Below are 12,328 nucleotides of genomic sequence, written 5' to 3'. Positions count from 1 at the left end.
AGTAAAATGAAGGGCGCAGATGGTGACACGTGATTCAAGCTAGCTATATGTATACGAAGGAATTATGCTAGCTTAGAGCCAAGTATTATTGTATATGTATATTATATAATATATACACAAACGTACACATGTGGCACTGGTTAAAAAACAAAAAAAGGTTGTGGCATGTAAATGAAAATTGTGTTTTTTTTTCACTGGTAATCAGTTTTGACTAGTGTCAGATGACAGCCACCTATAGCAAGTTTAATGACATTTATAATTAGTCTTCTAGCTATAATATACTCCATCCATATCCCTCAATTGTTTAATTCATGTATGGGCACTTCATATAGAATTTATTCCTATAAATAATAAATCATGAAACCTTTTTTATGCTCTTTTTACACCCACTACCCCAAGAGTTCATATATAATTACTAAAACTTGCCATTTCTACATATATAAATGGCAAGTTCTAACTATAATATATCTTGCACATTTACCAAGATCGGTAAAAAACAACTTCATGTATATATATATATTCTGAAGTCTGTGTATGTATGTATCAGAAGTCATTTAATGACTCTTTTGTCTGCACACAGAGCTTTTTATGTCTGACTCTTTCTCGATTTTCATGTATCAGAATTTCCTTTCTTAAATGTAAAATACCATAGAGAGGTTATCAGAAGCATGTGTCTCAATCCATTTTCAAATGTCTTCACTAATTTAGAAACTGTGGTTACTGAATAAACATTCCCTACACTAGCTCATCGTCCTTTCTCTCCCAATTTCTAATCATGTTGTATGTTTGAATTTGAATTTGGATTCAAACCAATTCAAATCTCATCTTTGTTCATATCAAAGCTCTCTAACTTTGGACCGCTATCTGCTCCGTGTGTAAGTACCCTTCACTCTCCCTTCCTCCCTGAAGCTCTCTCTCGCCCCCTCTCTGGCAGTCTCTACATCTATCTCTTTCTGTTTTTTCATGTTCCTGTCCTACTCTCTCTCCCCCTTCCCTGTCCCTCTTTTTTAGTATATATGGTAAGATCCATGTACTCGACCCTTATTTGAGGCAGTAAATGACTCCGGCACATGTTTGTTTCTTGACTACAGATATTTGAATTTTGATGTTGTACTTGCTTGGTTTGTTTTTCGGTTCACATCCTCTCATGTTAGTGTCGAACTTAAGGTATTGTTTGTTCGGAATCTATTCTTGATAGGTGATTTTTTTTCTATATTCACGAAGTGTTTGATGAAATGTGTCATTGAATTTCTATACTCATTTTCAAATCACAGCATGTGGTGATGATTAGGAAGAAATTTAATGAGAGGAGTTTGGTAGAGGTTGAGGAGAAGAGTAATAAATCAGAATCTATTATGAGTGAAAAAGGTAAATGAGTCTTAAATTTTGTATGTTGGAATTTGGCTAGAAGTTATCGGTCAGAAGTTGATTAATGGTGCTTAAATGGTTGGAATTTTGTTTGTTGCAGGTTTAAAACATTTGGATATATTCAAATGACCAAGGTGCAAGATGGAACAATTACTGCTTGCCTTGAAAATATGTTTGCTATTAAAATAAAGATGTAATATTTTAATACTAACCATCGTCTTTAGCCATGTGTCTAATTTGTTGTTCATCCATACTGTTTAATAATGTTTTAGCCAAGATACAGGTCGCAATTGTGGTCATCACTTTCATTTTTGTAAGTACACACTAAATAATTTAAAGGATGTATGTTTATGGTAACACCCCCGACATTTATATTATTACAAGTTATGGATATTCTGTTATAATTGAATAAAGTCATGCTTTTACATTACTCGTGTCTTGATCAGTGTACTAAAACCTGAAATTTTCTTTGAATAGCAAGCTGCTAGAATGATAATTTTGAAATTTATTACTCTATTTCATCAGAAGGAATGGACTTTGGTGCCAATGAAATAAAACTGCTCTATATTGTGGGTGAGTAATATAATCTTTTGTCACCCCTCCATTCAATTCCTATAAATTTAATTTTTATTCTCCACCTTTTCCTGCTATCCCCCCAATCCTTCATTATGATTAACATAACATCTTTGTTAGCATTTATTTTAATTAGATAAATTGTTTCTATTATCTGTACAAATGAAAAATACCCATGGAGTTGAAATGATAAATATGACTCCTTTCATTACCGTTTTCACCTTTTATGATAGAAATTATTACTTTAATCACCCAAATCTGTATAACCACATACTTGAACCACTTATTTAATTTTTTTTGACTTTGATGTGAACATTATGATGTGAACACAAGTAACCCATCTGAATGAGAATTTGGGTTTTAATTTAATAAGGTATTTTGGATCGTGTAACATCTATGAAACTATGTTGTGTTTTGTCTTAACTAATTACCCATGAAGAATGACACATTTGGGTGGCCAATTTTAGCATACGTATGCATTATCTGTCTTATTTGTGTTTCCTTTCTTTCCTTTTGGTTGCCAACAAAAATAAGAATGGCTTTTAGCATTGGTATTGTGTTAAAATCTAAAACTAGCACATTAAAATTTTGTTATGTGAGTGCAAAATAAGCAGCAAGCACTAGCAGGTCTCCTGTCATTTTTTGCTCAATTCATGTTAAATATGCTACAAACAGTCTTTTCTTAAAAAAAAAATTTAATGAAAATGTTATCCATAACTAATTTAGTTCACCTAACACCTTGGGATCTTGAGGTAATACATTTTTATTTGTGTTTGGATGGGTTACGAGGATGAATTGTGTACTGATATGAATGTTTATAGTTTTTATTCCTGGCATTGAAGGATCTGAGTCTGGAAAGCAAGCAGAAAAAAGGAAGGTCGACGAGTAATCCTAATGTGGGCGGATTTAGCCAGGGGGATGCAGAAATAGTACTTCAAGACATTGCATGACTTCTCAAGGAAGCTGAGCACTCTTCTCGGGGAGAAGCATCCAGTAATGGGGAGCTAGCTGTAATTTAAATTCAAAAGGATCCTTAGAAAACAGCCAAATCAAAGTCAAATTTCATAACCAGCTTCTGATCGAAGGGGGAGTCATCAATTGTGAATGAATTCCTACCTTATGAAGTTGAAGAGGCCTCCCCCAAGAAAGAAAATGAGAAGAATAGGATGCAAATGGATTTTCCCATGCCAAAGCCTGAAAAGAACAAATTGCTTGGACTTGCTATTCACATGGCAACGTTTGGTAAAAAATGGCAAGAAGACGAAAAGTCCAGGTAAGAAGAAGCACAAGTTGAGAAAGAGAAGGAAGCTTTGGAAGAAAATAGAGGCTGAGGAAACTAAAAAAGAAGAGCCAATCAGGCCCAAGCTTGTCATGGGGAAGATGTCTAATGACAAACTGCGAAGAGAAGAGTTTGCCTTCCTTTCAATAAATAGAGAAGTCATTTGTGTACCACCTGGTCACCCTTTATTCTCAAAGGCCAAAGAAAAAGAAATCAGGGTTAAAGGAACCAACACAGATGAAGATAAACTGTTGAGGATGGCTGCTGAGCTAGATTTTGAGATTGATGCAGAACTGAGGGAAGAACTTGGAGATGAGATTGCCAATCTAGCTATGCAACAGTACATTCTATAAAAAGCAAACAAGAAGCTTTAGAAGAAGAAGAAGGAAAAATGTACCAGCTCAAAGGCCATATATTGGGGAAGAAAATCCACCATCTCCTTCAACTCTTCCTAAAATCACTCTAGGGGACATAATTCTAGAAGTTCTAAAAGAAGAACCCATAGAGCTTGATTTCTCAAACATGAACGTTCTAAAGGTCTTTTTGACAAAAGAAAAGCTGAGAAAGGAAGCTGAGTTTGGAGCAGCCAAGACGTCTTAAAAAGGGTGAGGAAGATAATACCTAGCCAGGTTGGAAAGAAGCAAGGCAACCTAAGAAGATTTGATGAAGTTGGTTCTGTGCAGGTGAAGGCAACATCAAAGAATGTTATAATTCCCGGTGTGTCAGAGATAGCAAGAGTACCAAGATCAAATTATGTCTATGCCATTCATCTCAGTGATCAACCTCACATTGAGATTTATCTTGATGAACTAGAGAAATTAAGAGCTATGGCAAGTAAGGGTAGAATGCCAAAAAGGCTGAAATTCAACTATAGGGGAGGCTACAAGTGAATATGGCCTCTACAAAGAGTCCTTGATCAAGATTACCGTATTCTGAGAGCTGTCTACACTAAATTGGAAAAACAGGAGGATTTTCTACTGTGACAAGAACTAAAATTTGTATTTTTTTTTTGTAGAAATCTAAAGAAGCTGGAATCAACCTAAAGGTTTGCTAGTTGGGTTGAGTCTCCCTGATAATGAAGAAGTTGTGCATCTTCAACCATTCTGGCTGATGGTATTTAATGATGAACAAGGCACTAGAAGATTCTTCAGGATGAAAGATCATGGGAAGAAGGCTGATATTGATACTCTGAGGCATATGCAAACATTGCTAAATCAAAAAGTTGTAGAAGAGGATGCCTTTATAAGAGGTTTGTAGAGTGAGCTGAATATCAAGATGGAAAAACAGGGGAAGAGAAGAATCATCCATAGAAGTGAAGAAACAGACATAAAAGAAGAAGTAAATGAACTGCTCAGTCTACAGGAGTCCTTCTACAGTCATCTTTCTCAACTCTTGTAATTTTCTTACATTTCCAATTATCCCACATGGTACCTTGCTCATAGATCACTACAAATGAAATATGCTATTTTTTTATGTAATTTTTTATTTGGTGAGTTTTGTTATCATTAAGGACCCAAATTTATATCATAATTTCTATCAGATATGAATAGAGGGAGACTGTTAGGAATATGTATGCTTGATGATATGTCACAACACTTAGTGTATTTTACAGTTGTACTTTTATTGTCAAGTGTAGCTGATCAACGGATGACATACACTTAGTGTCTGTTGGACAGCCCATCAACGGATGATGTGGCACTGTAACAAAATATGCAGTATCACAATTTTAATAGTTGATAGGTATGGTTGATCAATAATAATGTAGTTGTCCTATCAATGGATGTGTAGTTAGGATGATTAATTGTAAATATTCGAAGTCATGAAATCTACACAAGTGAAGTGAAGATCAACGACTAATCAAAGTATCAACAGATGAAGAATAAATGCACTATCAATTGCTATTCACCTCATCAGCGGATAAGTTCTAAATGAACTATCAACAGACAATTCAAGAATCCATCAACGACTACTGAATTAGCTTATCAATTGCTAGTTCTACAGTTATCAGTTGACAACAACAAGTCAAAGAAAAGGACAACAGTCACATTGGTTGATCTAAAAGAAGCTGTAACAGATTTGGAAGCTAAGCTATAAAATGGTTTAGTCAAATATTGAAGACCTTGAAAACTACCATTTCAAGGAATACAATAGGAAAATCAGCTGCCATATTTTCAGTCACAAAGATCTAAGTATTTTCCATATTGTGGATGTAAAGAATTGAGTAAGAGTATGCTACTGAAGACTAGAATAGAAATAGCTAGTCTACCTTAGTATATATACACATTTTTTTTTTATATGTATCAATTACATAAGAACTAAAGAGCTACTGAGAATAGATTAGAAAGACAATTTGTAAAGGTTGTTCTTCAATATTTTTACTTACGAGGTTCTCCGATAAAAAAATCCTAAGGTGAAAAAAACAATCCACCTGAAATTTTAAAAATCTCTTGTTCATAATTTCTGTTTAAGTTAACGATTTTTTTTATGTTTATATACCGTCTAATTTTGAAAAGTTGTTAAAACTGATTAGATTGTATTCAAACCCTTTCCACAATCTAAACTCATTATTTCAATTGTTAAATAACAAATAATTTTTATTGTACACCCATCAGCCAGTATCAAGAGTCATTTCTTATTTGAAGAAAAAGTATATTCAAACTAGGCCGAGTATGGTTGGATTTGAACGATTGTTGAGGTGTGGTCAAAATTAAAAAAAATTCGATTTTGAAAATCTTGAAATCAAATCCAAACTAAATGCTATAAAATCGATCCAATTGGTTCTGTTCGGTTTTGGTTTAAATAATTGTTTTCAAAATTATATTTTTTTTCTAGAATAAATAATTTTAGATGATATCCTTACTTGTTTCTTAACAAAACAACATAAAAAAATATATAGATGATATTGGTATAACTTTCCGATATAATTATTCTATGTGTTACTCTTGTTTTATTTATTTTTATAAAGAAAGATAACTCATTTAATTAAAAAAAAATTATTTATTAAAAAGAAAAAGTTATTAATTATTAACCAGAAGGAATAATAAGGATGAAAATAATGTGAAGAACAATTCTCAAACAAAAGAGCAACTACAATATATCTAAATTAAATTATGAAATTTTGTTTATAATTTATTTGTATTAACTGCGGTTTGATTATTTCGATCATTTTTTGAAAGTGAAAATAAAACCCAAATCCAACAAATTTCAATTTTAACGGTGTGGATTGGGCAGATTGAATTGGTATCGAAACAAAATCAAGAAAAAAGACATTTCGTATTTAAAGAAAAGTCAATATTGCAATATATATAAAAATGAATTTTGATTTTGAGTTCCGTCTATTTTGTGCCTATATTCTATAGAGTATACCTAGTTTCTACCGGGACACATGATGATTTATGTGATGGCTTCCGAATTGATGTAGTATGCGACTATTATGCGGCGAGACACTCAAAAAGTCGTTATCGTAGTTTGATTAATCTAAGAACCTCAATCAATAATTAATAATATTACCTACCTTGCTGGTGTTGTTCTCGAAGTCACGAATGTTCTCTGATTCAGGCTTATGAGTGTTTTAAAAACACCATCTAAAAGCCAACGGAATTGAGATCATGACGACGTCTTCGGTTGAATTATATATCAAGTAAATTCTTACATTTTTAAAGTTATAAAATCACATCAAAATCAAAGGATCTTTGTCAGGTTAGTCTTCGTGAAATATATCCTTGTATTTTAAAACCTCTTCTAGTCATAAATTTGTTCTTGATTTATCGTCAAACTTGTATATTTTTCTTATTTTTGTTCATAATTTAGTATTTATCATTTTTCTTATGAATCGCCTTTTCAAAATTCTTGTGAATCTTTGTTGTTGCTAAATTAGTTTTGGATCATTCTCCGTTTTGGATGTATATCTTCTTGATTTAGTTTGCATGGAGGTGCATTGTTATGATTTTATTGAAATTAAAATTTTGGACTATTTGCTCGTGATGCCTCTATAATCTTTGTATGAAAAATTTATATTAATTTTCCTATTCTTTCGTGACTAGTCTTAATATTGTTATTGTTTGAGTTCAATAGATATATTCATCATTTGTATTAGTTTGGATGTGTTTTCATGATTTCTTGATTTGTATCTTTATACGAATTTTGTTCTCCGTACTTTTTCTAATAGGTTATTAAGGATCTTGAAAATCTTTTCCCAACTTTCACATCTTTTGTGTTTTTTAAAATAAAAACTAAAAATTAGCATTTTTTAAGTTATGCTAATAATTATATTTTAGGCACGCAATTGTTTTTCATTAATATGTTTTAAATGTATCTTTAATGCTCTTTAAATGTGTTGTTTGTTAATAACATATATATGATAACTAAGAAATATTATAGATGAGAGGAGAAAGATACTAGAGATGAGAGATGAGAGAAAAGAGTGATTTGTATTATAATTTGTTGTGTCTACAAACTCCAACTTGATGCCTATTTATAGGTACAAAATATAGAGGTTACAAGCATCTAAAAAGCCAAAGGTCCTTTAAGTTACAAGGACTTAAAAAGCCAAAGAAAATGCACTAGAAAAATCTAGAGACATCCACAAATATTTCTAACACTCCCCCTTGGATGTATATTTTTCAAAAAAGTCGTGCCTCGTTAAAACCTTTCTAGGAAAAACCCATTGGGAAAAAATTCCTAGTAAAGGAAAAAGAGTACATCAATTTTGAAATATTTTACTTCAAGTTCTTAAGTCTGCGCATGCCAATTTTATGAACCAACTTCTCAAAAACTGAAGGGGAAGCGATTCGTGAATAGATCTGCAAGGTTGTCACTTGAACGAATTTATTGAACTTCAATTTCTCCATTTTCTTGAAGATCATGTGTAAAGAAAAACTTGGGTGTTTAGTATTGTGGCCTTTAATATATATAGCCCCTTCTTTAATTGCTCAATGCATGCGGTATTGTCTTCAAACATCGTTGTCGGGATCGGCCTTTCATGATGCATGCCACATGACTCCCGAATATGCTGACATATTGATCACAACCAGAAACATTCCCGGCTTGCTTCATGAATTGCTAGAATTTCTGCATGATTAGAAGAAGTAGCAGCGCATGATTGTTTCATTGAGTGCCATGAAATGATTGTCTCTCCATAAGTGAACAAATAACCTGTTTGTGACCTAGCTTTGTCTGGGTCAGATAAACATCCTGCATCTCAAAGATATCGAAGAATATGTTTTACTCCATACCAATGTCTCCGTGTTGGAGTAGAACTATGTCTCGCTAACAAATTTACTGAAAATGCTATATTGGGTCGTGTATTATTAGTAAGATACATAAGTGCACCGATAGCAGTAAGATATGGTACTTTAGGACCAAGTATTTCTTCATTTTCCTCTCGTGGTTGGAACACATCCTTCTTCTTATTAAGTGACCTAACAACCATTGGGGAACTAAATGGATGTGATTTGTCCACGTAAAAACATTTAAGTACCTCCTCGGTATATGTTAATTGGTGCACAAAAATTCCAATTTTTAAGTGCTCAACTTGTAGTCCAAGGAAAAGTTTTGTTTTCCCAAGATCTTTCATTTCAAATTCTGTCTTAAGATAATCAACTATTTTATGGAGCTCTTCGGGAGTTCCAATAATATTCAAATCATCAACATAGACAACAAATGAAGATTTAGTCTTTTTTATAAAAACACATGGACAAATATGATCATTTTTGTATTGTTACTTTAATAAATACTCACTTAATCTTTTATACCACATTCGGCCCAATTGTTTCAAACCATATATGGACCTCTGCAACTTAATTGAATAAAGATCACGAGAATGAGTTCTAGATGCTACAAGCATTTGGAATCCTTCAGGGATCCTCATATAAATGTCTTTCTCAAGCGAACCATACAAATATGCCGTCACAACATCCATGAGACACATTTCTAGTTTTTCAATTGTAGTCAAGCTAATAAGAGAACGAAAAGTTGTAGCATCCATTAGAGGAGAATATGTTTCCTCATAATCAACGCCTAGTTTTTGCGGAAATCCTTGAGTAACTAGGTGTGCTTTGTATCTCACGACTTCATATTTATCATTTCTTTTTCGCACAAATACCCATTTATAACAAATAGGTTTTTTCCCTTCAGGGGTCCAGACTACAGATCCAAAAACTTTATGTTTATTAAGTGAGCTCAATTCATTTTCAATCGCGTCTTTCCATTTTGGCCAATCATCTCTATGTCGACACTAATCGATGGATTTTGGTTCAAGATCCTCGTTTTCTATCATCACATCAAGTGCTATGTTATATGCAAAATTTTCATCGATAATAGCATCATTTCGATTCCATCTCTTTCCCGTGACAACATAATTAATTGAGATTTCATCATTTTAAATATTTTCAGGTACCTGTTCCACTTCCGGGGTTTCAACTATTGTGTCACAGGTCTCTTCAAGAGTCTTTTCAAGAGATTTTAATTTCTCTATTTGGGCATCTTCACCCTTTGCTCCTTTTCTTTTTCGAGAATTTTTATCTTTGGAACCGAGTGGTCTCCCTCGCTTCATGCGAGGTCCTGACTCATTTGCTTTAATAATTTGTCCTTCCGTGACTTCTATTTTTGAAGGAGCATTTTCAGCTGGTATGTGTGACTTAGTCACCCTATTTATATCAATGAATGCATCAGGCAGCTGATTTGCAATGCCTTGTAGATGAATTATTTTCTGAACTTCCAGTTCACATTGATTTGTACGAGGATCATAGATAGTGTTTATGCATTCCAAGTAATTTATTTTTCCAGCTGTTTGCTTTTCCCTCTGATTTTAGGATAATCTTGTTTTCTCCCCATAACTTAGGGAAAACCGTTTCATCAAAATGACAGTCATCAAATCTTGCTATAAACATATCGCTCGTCAAGGGTTCATGATATTTTATTATAGTGGGAGATTCATAACAGATGTATATTCCCAATCTTTTCTGAGGACCCATCTTTGTACGTTGTGGCGGAGCAATTGGGACATATACCGCACACCTGAAAGTCCTAAGATGGGAAATATTAGACTCTCTTTCGGAGGCCAATTGTAAGGGAGAAAATTTATGATAACTTGTAGGTTTGATGCGTACAAGTGCTGCTGCATGTAAAATAGCATGCCCCCAAACTGAAGTTGGGAGATCCGTTCTTATAATCAGTGGTCTGGCAATCAGTTGGAGTCATTTAATGAATGATTCTGCGAGACCATTCTACGTATGAACATGAGCAACAAGATGTTCAACATTAATTCCAACTGACACATACAATACTCATTGAAAGCCCGTGATGTAAATTCTCCAACATTATCTAAATGGATTGTACCGATATTATAATCTGTAAATTGTGCTCTTAGTCAAATTATTTGCGCAAGTAATCTCACAAACGCCAGGTTGCGAGATGACAATAAGCACACATGTGACCATCGAGTTGATGCATCAATTAATACCATAAAATATTTAAATGGTCCACATGAAGGGTGAATGGGACCACATATATCACCCTGAATACGTTCCAGAATTTTTGAGGATTCAAAACCAATTTTAGATAGAGATGGCTTTATAATCAATTTGCCTTGAGAACAAGCAGCACATGAGAATTCATTAGTTTGAAAAATCTTCTGGTTTTTCAATGGATGCCCATTTGAGTTTTCAATAATTCTCCGCATCATAATTGATCTCGGATGTCCCAACCGGTCATGCCAGATTATAAAATTATTTGTATCAATAAACTTCTAGTTTATGATAGCATTCACTTCAATAGTACGAATACTTGTATAATATAATCCAGAAGTAAAGGCGGGTAGTTGTTATTTAACACTTTTCTTACCCGAGATGATGCATATGATATAAAGGAATTCTTATTCTCTCTATTTATTGTTTCGACATGATATCCATTTCTGCGGATTTCTTTAAAGCTTAATAAATTTCTTTGTGAATTTGGAGAGAATAATGCATCATCTATAACAAATTTTGTTCCTCTAGGTAACAAAAGATAAGCTCTTCCAGAGCCTTCGATTATATTTGTACTTCCAGAAATCGTATTAACATTACCACTACGTTTTTGCAAATAAGTGAAGTATATTTTATTTTTAAGGATGGTATGAGTAGTAGCGCCATCTACGAGACAAATATCTTCCTTTAGTATATGACCAATGCGAGAATGAGAAATATCCATATTGCTTCAAATAAATAAAAGTGCACATAATTAGTTATTGAAAAATGTCTCACATACATTAATAATAATAATAATAATAATAATAATAATAATAATAATAATAATAATAATAATAATAATAATAATAATAATAATAATAATAATAATAATAATAATAAATCTTTTAATCTTCAAAGATATCATATCATGTCTATATCATTAATATTGCCGCTTCTTTCATAGATTTCATAAAAATCAGGCACTTCTAGATTTGTCATATCAGAGGGGTTATACACGAGTCTTTCATTTTGAAAAGCTAAATTTGCTTCAACAGATCACTTCCCTCTGGGATTTTTTGTATAGATTAACCAAGTGTTTAGGTGTACGACAAGTATGCGACCAATGACCCTTTATACCGCATACAAATATTTTTGTTAGGAATATGAGATGCTTGATGAAAAGTTATTTTATTCTTGCTTAGAATAAAATTAAATGTTGCTGATTAATGGCTAGCATGTTTATATAGTAGCAATTGATCAGATTCACCCATCAACGACTGATGTGGTACTGTAACAAAACTGAAGCACTTTAGAAATTAATAGGTTAATAATATTTGCTTTTAGATTAGCAGTTGATCTATCAATAGATGAGTAGATAGGGTGACACAATTGTAAATATTTGAAGTCATGTAATCTATCCAAGTGAAGTGAAGATCGATCGCTAGTCAAGAAGCATCAATGGCTAAATAAATATACTATCAATTGCTACATCAATTCCATCAATGGCTAAACCTGGAAGGCTATTAATCGCTAACTCAGAGGAACTATCAATTGCTAATTATTTTAGCAATTGATGGTTAGCAGTTGAAAGCTACAAGACAGGAAAAGGACAGAAATCACATGGGTTGATGTGATATATTGTACAATCAATTACTTGCTT

At 33.0% G+C, this 12,328-nt stretch overlaps 1 long non-coding RNA gene across 1 annotated transcript; it reads left to right on the top strand.

Moving 5' to 3' along the window:
• Positions 1–561: 561 nt before the first annotated feature.
• On the top strand, positions 562–1,730 carry LOC108199202 (uncharacterized). Its single transcript, XR_001802328.2, has 4 exons — positions 562–875; positions 1,092–1,167; positions 1,275–1,368; positions 1,469–1,730. It is a non-coding gene; the product is annotated as an uncharacterized LOC108199202 (long non-coding RNA).
• Positions 1,731–12,328: the final 10,598 nt, after the last annotated feature.

Source organism: Daucus carota, chromosome 8, assembly GCF_001625215.2.
Source record: "Daucus carota subsp. sativus chromosome 8, DH1 v3.0, whole genome shotgun sequence".
Lineage (NCBI taxonomy): Eukaryota > Viridiplantae > Streptophyta > Magnoliopsida > Apiales > Apiaceae > Daucus > Daucus carota.
This window is presented reverse-complemented; position numbering and strand designations above follow the sequence as displayed.